Consider the following 11,435-nt stretch of genomic DNA (forward strand, 5'->3'; position numbering starts at 1 on the left):
TATTCACCTCATCCACCGGGGGTGCCTCTGCTATCCTTCGGTAAAATTGATCATATAAAAACTAGTGCTGTCAAACGATTAAAATTTTTTAATCGTGATTAATTGCAAGATCGCAAATTAATCACATATTTTATCTTTTTATTTCTGAAAGTGTAAATGCCTATTTGGGCATTTTAAGATGTAATTTCGCAATAAACGACACTAGTAAAAAACATGCTTGTACAAAAAATATTTCTATTTTTTATTTTCAATCACTTTTCAGAATTGGAATGAAAACATCTTGGTGCCATAAAATGTTAAACTCTGGCCTATAATGGCTAAATCGCTAATCATAACGCCCTGATTTTTACACAATGTGTAAACAAATGTGTGAATAAATAAATATTTCATGCCTAAATATTTATTTTGTCTCTTAAACAAAGATAGACTTGGTATTAAGCATTTACATATAAAGTAATACTAATTTGACATTTTAATAAAGTCTTATTAATTTTTTTACTCTCTCACACACATCTAATTCTGAGCTTTCACACTAACAACGATAATTTCTTCGTATATTTTTACATGCTGTTTAAATCCATATTCATACAGTTTAAAGCCTGGAGAAAGGTTTTACATTTCCAGGTCATTCCAGAGCAGGAGCTTAATACTCTTGAAAGACAACTGTTTAGCACAGCTGACACTGTAACTCCAGGGTACTTCATTCAGTAATGTGATTCAGCCTTAGTTTGTCAAATACAGAGACAACAATTCAATAAGCATTAAAGTACGGTTTAATGGTAGGAAAGTACGGTTTAATGGTTGGGTTTCTGCAAGGTTATCAGCGTGTAAAAACTCATCTTCAGAACCAATCTCTGCTCAAAATGGTGATCTGCACCGCATGATCTACTTTCAGCAACATTGCTCTCTCTGCCTTCACTCCATCAGCTTCTATGTCAGGACGCACTGCAGCGCGTTATGAGGCGGAGGGATATTTCAGCTGGTTATACTCACTGTGTCTGTAGTGCGGCAGCGTCACTTAGTTTAGAGCCCAAATAAGCGACTTCACTTTAGAAACAAGCCCAAAAAACTGCAACCTGCAAATTTACAAGCAACTTTAGAAAAAAGAAGCCCAAAGTCACATGAAATAAGCGGGCTTGGCAACAGTGAGCGCGGGCCTGTTTAGCTACAGCTTCTAGCATTCTTGGAAATAGAGAGCGTCAAGGGTAAAAACAACAACAAAAAAAAAAAAACACAGTCCAGAGAGCGCTGCGGGGAAAAATACATTAACGCGATTAACGGGCGTCAAAATAAATGTCACCGTTATGGTCAAACCAAGTTAACGCGTTAATAACGCCTTAAAACTGACAGCCCTAATAAAAACATGTATAATATAGTTTGGATTCAGGTAAAATATTATTTAATACTTTCAATTATTTTATACAGTTGTTTTTTTTTTTAGCATATTTAGAGTGTTTTTCATAATTTTCTGTCTTGTCAGTAATTCCTCTCTCCTACAACATACTTTTTATTCATGATATAGTGTTTTAGCCTTTTGTTTATACATCGTTACTTATATAATGTTTTTATTGCTCTATTTCTATAAAAAGTATTTTGTACTTTTATTTTGTTTGCTTTTGTTCCAAATGTTTAAAAAATAAACCAGTCAGTGATCCTTATATGTTTTTTTCAAGTATCAATAATGGTACCAATAAAATACCAGATCGATAAGGAGCATCTTTAAGGGTAGTAGTATCGATAAATCCTTAACGATACCCATCCCTGGTGTAGACAATGGCTCTTGCTGTGGTCCATAGTACCAATCATTCACATAGGTGGGTTTGGATACCTTTTCCCCTTAAATGAAATCTTCTTTTGAAAAGGAAATTTGCTGCTGTGACTCAGATTACCTTTGTCTAATGTTAAAATGTGTTTGCCATTTAAGTGCTTAAAAAGTAAAAACGGAGGAAATCTGGAAGGGAGCTCCTAATTCCCTGGGAAGTTTGTGTAAAAATAGCAGCAGAAAGAAGCTTTTGACTTGTACTTGTGTAGATTATAATTTTTTTTTTTTCACCAGGAGCATCAGCCGTGTTTACAGCTTCTGTCTTTGGAAGCCAGATTCAGGGACAGACAGAGCAGTTGACCATACATGGTGAAACTCACGTCTCAGCGCTTCCTGTCTCCAAGCAGCCCGTTCTCTCACTCAGGACACAGAGAAAGGTTCAACACGGTCAAAGTTGGTTCTTCTCCTGATGCCTGCAAAACACAGCAGAGGGAACTTGACGCAGTCGGCTGAAGTAGTCATGAGAGTGGTTGATAGCTTTCAGTAGCTTCGATGTCTTGTGGTGTTACAGTGGCAATGCCCCATAACTTGATTTAAAATAAAAAATAGACTAAACATTTAATAATTTTAGTAGCTGTTCATATTTTCCCTCTCTTTGTCCTGTCAGATACAGAAGACCTCCGATAATCCTGGACGACAGAACACAGCGGAAGTGGCAGCATCTCTGACTGCATCAACATTTCTAAAAAAAAACAACAAAAACAAAGATGAGGCCTCTACTAAATTAACCAGCTGGCTGCATGTGATAACCTGGGTGAACAGTTAGGGGAGATGTGAGGTGTGAGGTGGGGGCAGACCAAGGAGGGCTAAGAGAGTCAAAGAAAATAAACCAATGGGCAGCATTCCAGGTCTAATATACGGTCGCAGATGATGAAGTTTATTTGTAAATACTCTTATTTACACATTAATCAATTAATGCATATTTTCTATTAATAACAGCTTGTCTGTATCTGCCTAAAGCTTATAATATACCAGCAGTTAAAAGAGCATTGCCCAAGTTTAAAGGTTACATTTTATTTTCTTTCCTCATATATACCTGACATGTAAAAGAAGTTTTTCTCTATTTACCAAAATTGCCTCTATAGGTGCTATGAGTCAGTTCATGAGAAAGTGATCCGGGTCGTATTCTCTGGGCCAGAGGTGGGTAGAGAAGCCGGAAATTATATTGAAGTAAGAGCAGCACTGCTGCAACATAGTTTTACTCAAGTCAAAGTACCCAACCAAGAGTAAAAAAGTATTTGGTAAGAAGGTTACTCAAGTGCTGAGTAAATACTTACAACAAGTGAGTTAATATCTAAATATTATGTAATTGGTCAGGCAAAAATATTCAATGATTCACAAATTCTGGTATTTTAATGACTAACACATTTTTTTAACAAACAATAACAATTACAAAGTAACAAATTCAGACAGAAGAAATGTTTTTCAACATAAAACTTTTGAAACCAAGCAGTTAATGTATACAGTAAGTTAAGAGCACTTAAAATAATAATATCTACTGTTTACTATATGATTACTTGACCTGTAAATGGCTCAATGAGGTCAGCAGATAGAAAATACCATTAAAACAAAACTTGTGTACAAACAGGAAGCCTCACCTTAATATAAACTGTAGACATGCATCTCTCTGGTGAGTTTCTGGTTGAAAAACGGTTGTTCTTTATTCAGTAAAGTTACTCACATTGGCTAAACTAGACAGACATTTTACTCTAGTAAGAGTAGCAATACTTCTTCATGTTTACTCAAGTAAAAGTACTCCCAGAAGTATATTTTGATCAAAGGTTACTCAAGTAAAAGTAACTGAATAAATGTAACTGGTTACAAGCCACCTCTGCATGGATGAGACATGCTGCATACCCACGCAGCAAACCCTGGCTATCCATTGATTATCTGCCGTAATCTACGCATTAGTGAGGGAATATGGACTAACTTCAATATTTATAACTTGCTTAATTCAGATGATATCACGGCTCTAAATAAAGACCTGTGCAGCTGCAGCGGCGGATGCTTTTCCTCTTCTACCATGCACACGCACAACACTGGTGTCATTTCAACCTATTACCAAAGGGGGCAGACTTCTGCAAAAACTCTGGAACTGTTCCTTTAAAGTTTAAAAAATCATGAACTAACAATCGACTCCTTATGTTCCAAAGCTGGTTTGAAGAGAGAGTTTTTATTTGTACTTCTCTGCTGTGTATTGAATGGACATAAAGAAATTACAGCACCTGTTATCTTGTCTGTTGCTTTATGACGTGGCAGATATAATGCCAGCTGCTTTACAACCACAGTGTGAAATAACTACTCATCCAAACATTACAGTTGGATCACCGCATTGATCCAGACACCAAACTTGGACATCAGTAAAGCCCTCTGGAACCTGGCGGTTTGGACGTTTTAGAGCTAGTTTCCAGCACAGCACTGAAACTGAACGCCCACAACGTAAAACAAGCCTCTGCTTAGTCATCAGGCTGCAGGACTGGACCCAAAACGGAGCTGCTCCCCTGTCAGCACGCGTCCACCCTCAGGGACGGGCATCAGAATGAGGCATGAATAATGTCTTTATGGGGACGGAGCAGCTGTGGTCCTTTCACATGAAAATGAGCATCGGCGTGAGCCTCAAACACAGAAACACACAATCACGTACTGAGCGTCTCTCTCTCGCCTCACCACCAACCATTTGCTGCTCGTAACGGCTGCTTCCAATGACCGGGCAAAGAATGAGAAAATAGTCCACAAAAAAGGCTCTCAGCAAAATGTAAACCATCATATAAAGCAGCCTAAGTTTTCAGGTCTGGTTTCAATGTTTATTTATATGTTAAGTCTAAGAAAAGTGCATATTTATGCACTGAACCAGTGCATAAAGATGCCCACCCTTTTTGGTGTCACTTGTAAAGGGAAACTAGAAACATCTATAAACCTCCCAAAGTCAGACTGTAAAACTGCGATGGACTCAAAAAGGAAAATTGTGTTTGAGGAAGTGTCCTAAAACAGAGTGGCTGATAGCAGTGCTTTAAGGCTCTCCAACAGCAGTCATAAAAAAGGTTCATCAAGACAGAGCTGAAAGTAAAACGTAGTATAGTTTCAGTTCTACCAGGGCGTGGTCTGAGGAACATCTACCCTCGCATAAACAGACCTTTATCATCCCTAAGAGCTTATTGGATTTACAGCTGGAAAACATGACACCAAAATGCATAGCTTCTGTAAAACTGACTATTCACCGGACATTATGAAAGAGCAAGTGGAAAACATTGTGTTTTTGGCTGTTAGGGATAAGATTTTACTTTTACAATGTCTCTCAATGGAATAGAGCCGTACCTGCTTTGATACAGAAATCTAAAGATATGAAAATGCCAGAAAGTACTTTTTAAGGTCAGATAAGTGGATTGGTTGACACTGTGTGGGCTAACCTCTTTCTTTTTTCTTTGCAATAGAAAGTACAACTGAATCAGTGCCTTTGTGTTTAACTGTGTCTCGTTCTGGAACAGGGCCACAGGATAAAATGAATGGCATTAACTCAGAATTACTCCTAGCTCAAAGTGTTCACATTTAGATTGGGTAGAAGAGCGATTGTTGCAGTAAACCTTTTTTCCTGTAGAAAGTACTTCTGTCTTTCTGCGTTTAGGAAGATTTCTTACCTTAATGGAACCATTGACTGAGCTATTGCTGCCATTACCTGCCTACTCTCCTTCTATTTCTGGTCCATAAAGAATACTTCTGGCTCTGTGCTTTAATATTTAACTCTTTTCTGGACAAAGCCGTTGTCAGTGCTATGGTTGTTCTAATTTTGTATTAACCTCGTCTTTCTTTCCTATAGTAGGTAGGTACTCCGTCTGGCTCAGTAATTGAGTGTTTATCTATGTCTCTTTCCTATACAAAGCCATAGACAGAGCCAATTCTGCATTTCCTTCCAATAGAAAGTACTCCTGGCTCAGTGCTATGTTTATCTGTGGCTACTTCTTGGGTGGTCTGATTGACTGAGCGATTGCTGCCAATAAGTGTTTTTCCATACCACTGAAAGTACTCCTAGACAATTGTTGTAAAGTTTCGTTGTGTCTTTTGCCCTTCTTTCTGTTGATGAAGCTATTGCTGCTTTTAACTTTGAATACTCTTCCTGTTTTTCGTTCCCTTACAAAAGCCCTTCAAACACAGTGATAAATACTTCTTAATAGTTCTTAATTTCTACTGTCACCACACGCTTGCTCAGAATAAGGGATTGCTGACACTGTATCCTGTGGTTGAAACCGCAAACGTTACATTTGAAGGGCAGCATGAGATTGCAAGTATCTTATCTCTCCTGTGAAAAACACAAGAAGGCTGCTTATCTTTAGATGGTAAGATGCATGCAGATTATAATATGTTCATGTCAAGTTCATATTCTTCAGGGTGAACTTTGTTGTACCGGAAAAATAAGCTGCAGCAAAGGCCAGGTTAAAATTTAAATTGCTGCTCTTCGCAGTCCCTAACCTGAAAGATCCATAGTCACTGTCGATAGTTTAAACAATTACTTCCTGCAGCAGAACGTACAAGAATTTATACAACTCTATAACACTTAGAAATACCCCTCTTGATCTGATGTGCATTTCTCTGAGAAATCTTCTCCTGGTAAGATTGGCACCCATCCTAAATGTTTTCCACATAACCTTCTGACCCTTCCTTGACTGATTGGCAGAAACAATTGCTACGCTACAGTTTGGTTTAATCCTCAAAGTTATTAACTCTAATCTTCACAGTCAGCTTGGAGGTTCTAGAGAACCGATGGTTGCACAGAAATATGCAAGTGAAATTAAACTAACTTATGCCAAAACTTCCTCCCAGCAGAACCAGCCTGAAAGCAGAAGTGAGCCCAAAGTGTCAACTTAGAAGAATCTCCGAAAAAACAGCACAAGTCAGACTACGAGCAATAGAAACAAGGCAAGCAGCATGAAACGTGTGCCGGTTACATCGTCTATCTACATTGAATTCTTCAGCTGGAGCAAAGAGTCCAGTCAACATCTAAGTCTCAGGTTTTTGCCTCTTTCTCATGACGTTGCAGTGACTTGTTAGCAAACAAGATGACGGAAGGTTTCCTGCCGGATCCTCAGAGCACAACACTGAAGCCTGCAGCCAAATGTGTCTGCTTGACATCAGCGTTCCAGGACACGCCGGTCCACAGCCCCTGGATGTAAACAAGCTCCGGCTGGAGATGCTGTGGTGTGGCGGCGACCATCAGCGCTCACCCCCTCCTCTCCTTGCACCCTTAATATTTACATTAACAGCTCCCTGCCTCTCCCAACACCTGATCCAGCGATTTGTCTCGCTGCGCCGCAGCAGTTGTTGCACGTTTGGCACCATGACTGGGTGGGCAACATACCGGAGCGACAGCTTTCTAGTTCTATTGGTTACATACTTAAAACAAAGGCTCCCTAAGTATAATAAAGGTCAGATGTATTGTAGGAACGTGGATGCCAGACCTCATAAAGACATAAGTGTGGGCGACTATTTTGTATGGCAATAATGAATATTTTTGGCTGATAACTGCCAAAGCAAGTTGGAAACATAGAAGATGCAGCTTCTACTTCTCATTTCTGATGTCTATGTGGATTAGGAGAGTAACTTAGCTGTAACATACAGCCGGATGTTTAAACATACTAGTAATGGTCAGGAACATTCAGATTAATAGAATAGTTTGGGTCTTTTGATGCTTCTAGAAGCAGAAAATCCATGTTTCATCCAGTCATAAAACCTTTTGGATGTGTTTCTGATCATTGCCATGTTGGGACGCCCGGCTGTTCCAACCATCTGTTGATTGGAGGTAAAGATGAAGAATCTGGTAGTAGATCCATTCTGCATCAGAATTGTTGGCAGTGGTTACAATCCCACAGCATGACACTGCCACCACCATGTATAGATGTAATGAAGGCTTTAACTTGACTCCTCTGAACCCACTTCCAGTCATGGCGACCAAACAGCTCCATCTCAGTCTCTCTGACCAGAACATGATGGAGCTTGTGTCCCAGGTTGTTGCTGAGAATGGCTGAAAATGTTCTAGGGACAGTACCTGTGTTGGGTACTGAAAGGTGAAATGCTGAAACGTCCCCCGGTCTCAGCGTTTTATGATTGAGAAACAAAATCACGCGGAGCAAGAGCTAGCTGGCTCCTCAAATGAACAGATGGTTGTTCCTAAGAGCACGCTGCCAGCTGTCGAGCATGGCGGTGGAAGCATCATGCTATGGGGCGTTTTCGCTGCTTAAAGTGGGTGGAATAATGCAGAAGGAGGACTTAGTCTGAATTCTTTAGACACAGTTCAACTCAGCAGCTAGATAAAGGAACCTTGGACAAAGCTAGGTGTTCAGACTCTAAGACCCTATAGAGGATTTGATTTAAACCTGATTTAACAAAGTTTTACCATTTCCAACAAGTAGAAAGCTCACCAACAGAATAATATATCTGAGCATGTATGTATCATAATTCCCCACTAACTAATTAAGCGCAGGTTGATCACAGGCTCTGAGTAAAGCACAACAAGCACCGATCTCTACCGTCTTAACGTCTGACGCCGAACCTCTGAGCCTGCATGGAGCCAACGCCAATCCTTTTTCAGCGGCTTTTCAAGAGCGCTCTCCGTGAGAAAACCCCGTCACGTGTTGTGTCACCCTCCGCGTCCCTTTGAGACAGCTGTTCGAGGAAGAGAAGAGGAAGTAGTGCAACACAGACGGCTCGACCTGCGCGCTGCAAACCCGGCCTGCCAAGCAACTGGGCGCCGTTCGGACGCGTTTCTAGCTTCCCCCTCCGAGTTCATAAATATTAAAGAGGCTGTTATATGAGAAGAGCCAGCATCAGCAGCAGATGCGCTCACAAATTAGAGAGCATGATGCCGGCCTTCCTCTGTAACAGATGCAAGGCATATTTGATTACCTTTGGGTGAATATGAACTTTCTCCCGGTTACGTAAGCTGTGCTCCCAAACGCCCAGACGGGCTGCAGGCGTGCGGTGTTGACTACCCACACGTGGAAGATGCACAGAAACAGATGAGCCGGGGTCAAGGGACGCCCGCTCGCCTGCTCTCACCCGCTCACAGCTGACTGGGAGAGTGTGATGAGTCACGCCGGCCATGTGGCGTCGAATAAAACACGTCACAATCCAGCAGAGACGCTCAGATGGAGTCGGTGATTAGTTCTGTCAGCAGCCTGCCGTGAGCTGCAAACACACCTACACTGTAAATAACTGACTCACCTCTGCTTTTCCATTTAGTTGCTAAAGTGCTCGACAAACATACAAATGACCAAATCAACATGAGAATTGAGACTTTTACCATCAGGTCGGCGCTACAGAGCGCCACTTGCTAAAACAGGCCGCTACAAAGACAGTTTCTTCCTCCAGGCTGCATCTCTGACGATGGACATTTAACAGGCAGAGGATCCAGATCATGCTTATTTGCTCCAATCCAACCATGACTTCCTCTTAGAATGCATAAACATATTTACAAAAAAATATCTCTATTTTCCTCTTTTGTATATTTGTGCTAAAATGTCTTCTCTCAGAGTAAAGTGGAACTAAAGTCAAATTCCTTGTTTCTATGCAAAAACCTTGCAAATGAATAAAAGCTGATGCTTAAATAAGCAAAAAAATAAAAGAAATCTGTTTAGTATCTTATTTTTTTTTACCTAAATGCAAATTTTTCAGTCTAAATGTTGTGATGAAAATAGTAACATACTTAAAGCATACCACTAAGAAAGAAAGAAAAATGTTGGTGAGAAAATTGTATCTACGTATATGTAGAAGGATTTTATATTTCATCCTGTACAATCAAACCGATCCATCTCTCAACAAAATCAGTTTATATTTGGCAATTCTAAGATAAGGGATGTAACATAAGTAGAAATAAAAGTAAGAAGCACCTTGTCCATTAGAAATGGGATTTTTCCCAAAATCTTTTACATAGAAAAATCAGTTAAGTCTTTAGTCTGAACTTATCCAGACCTGAAAAATGATAGAAGCTAATTCCAGATTTTTTTAAGACTGCAAAGGAGCCCTGAGATCAGTGAGGCAGACATCCTGTCTACCTTTAAATCTCAACCTAAACATGTCCTTTAAATAACAGCTTAGACATTAAGCCTTTAGTGACCGTCTTTCCTTGAGCCCTTCACTTTACTTTTAAAATGGATTTTTCACAATTGTTGCTGTCATTAGCTTTATGATCTGCTTGTACTCAGCAATTGCTTTTTAGAAAGGCAGATTTTTATACTCTGGAAAATGAAACGGGGCCTGGGGGCCTGGATGTTTTTACCCACTTTTACCCCCATACGTACCCAGACAAGGATAAAAAACGAACATTCCAAACTTTTCCATACTCTCTAAGCCTCGCTTTACCCGCCTAAGCCACCTACGCACCCTAAAAGTCCTCTTAGTAACAGCAAGGGCCTGGTTTTCAAGCTGAGGAGCATCATGGCCTGGTCCAAATCACTGACCTTGACTCCTTCAGAGTGAAACTAAAAAGCAGCAGGACTGCAGTGGGCTGTCAGGACCACATGTGTTCACATCCACACAGCGGGATGCCCTGCAGCACACAGACGCCTCATGCTTCTGTCAACACTGCTGCTCAGAGGCAAAGCAAAGGCATGGCCTGCAGAGAATACTATTCATTTAGATGCACTGGCTTGCAGGAATGCCGGGTTTAAAGTTATGTAACTGAGTCAGCAGCATGTTTTGGGAAGGCCCTACGTGTGCAAGACCTTTCGGCAGAGCATTTATTCAGGTCACGTTACAACTTGCGCACAGACTTAGCTCAGAGTTCATACCCTTCCTGCCGCAACCGGGGTTCGAACCCGCGACCGCCTGCACCACAAAAGACAGCCCCGAGAGGCCCTGAGCAAAGCACTTCAATTCACTTGAAAACACTTCCTCCTAAGGAAGGTTATCAGTCTGCTGTCATGCGTTACCCTATATTTAAACAGGAAAGCCGCTCCTGACACAACATCACTGCGCATATCGCTAAGCAGCCTTTGAGTCGTTGTATAAATGTGAGGCTTAAACCTACAGAACAGCAAAAGGTAGAAACTAACCACCTTCCGTTTAAGAACTTATCCCCAGCATTATAGAGTAAGCCGCATTTAGCTCCGCACAGACAACAACAACGCTACGCCATAACTTCAGCTTCATGGCAGACAGTAAATAAACGCCGCTGACCTGTTCGCTGCGGTCCTCCGCTGACAGGTAGCCTTAAAATCTGAAGAAAACGCCACAACTGTCTGCAAACTGCCGCACCGTTTCTCTACGTCTGCCGTCTGGACGTCATCCAAACCGCAGCAGCAGCGTCCTGCGTCTGGACACGCCCCTCTGTCAAGAACCCCCGGCACGTCATCACGTATTCTCCGACGCAGCGCCTTTACTTTCTTCTGGGTTAAATTAAATCAAATCAAATTAAATCAAATTAAATTACCAATGCTTTTTTTCCCCCAAGATTCAAACATTAAAAATAAATCCAGGTTTTTTTTCACACTACACTGCAGTGAAAGTACGTCTGTGTTTTTATTTTTATTTTATATGTTTTATAAACACATAAAACCAAAACGTAAATTTGACTAGGCCACTTCAGAACTTATTTTTGTCTTGTGTCCCTTTTGCACACTATGAT

At 40.7% G+C, this 11,435-nt stretch overlaps 1 protein-coding gene across 6 annotated transcripts in view; it reads right to left on the minus strand.

The window, feature by feature from the left end:
• The window catches only part of LOC105936514 (inositol polyphosphate-4-phosphatase type I A), a 48,147-nt gene extending 37,020 nt beyond the window's left edge, over positions 1–11,127 (minus strand). For all 6 annotated transcript variants that reach the window (XM_036127927.1, XM_036127923.1, XM_036127922.1 and 3 more), the window contains exons 1-2: positions 10,988–11,127; positions 2,143–2,235 (exon numbers count right to left, since the gene is read on the minus strand). The gene's annotated coding sequence lies outside the window, so the exon portion shown is untranslated. The remainder of the gene's footprint in view (positions 1–2,142; positions 2,236–10,987) is intronic.
• Between the last annotated feature and the right edge of the window lie 308 nt (positions 11,128–11,435).

The sequence above is a fragment of the Fundulus heteroclitus genome, chromosome 24, assembly GCF_011125445.2.
Source record: "Fundulus heteroclitus isolate FHET01 chromosome 24, MU-UCD_Fhet_4.1, whole genome shotgun sequence".
In the NCBI taxonomy this organism is placed as follows: Eukaryota; Metazoa; Chordata; class Actinopteri; order Cyprinodontiformes; family Fundulidae; genus Fundulus; species Fundulus heteroclitus.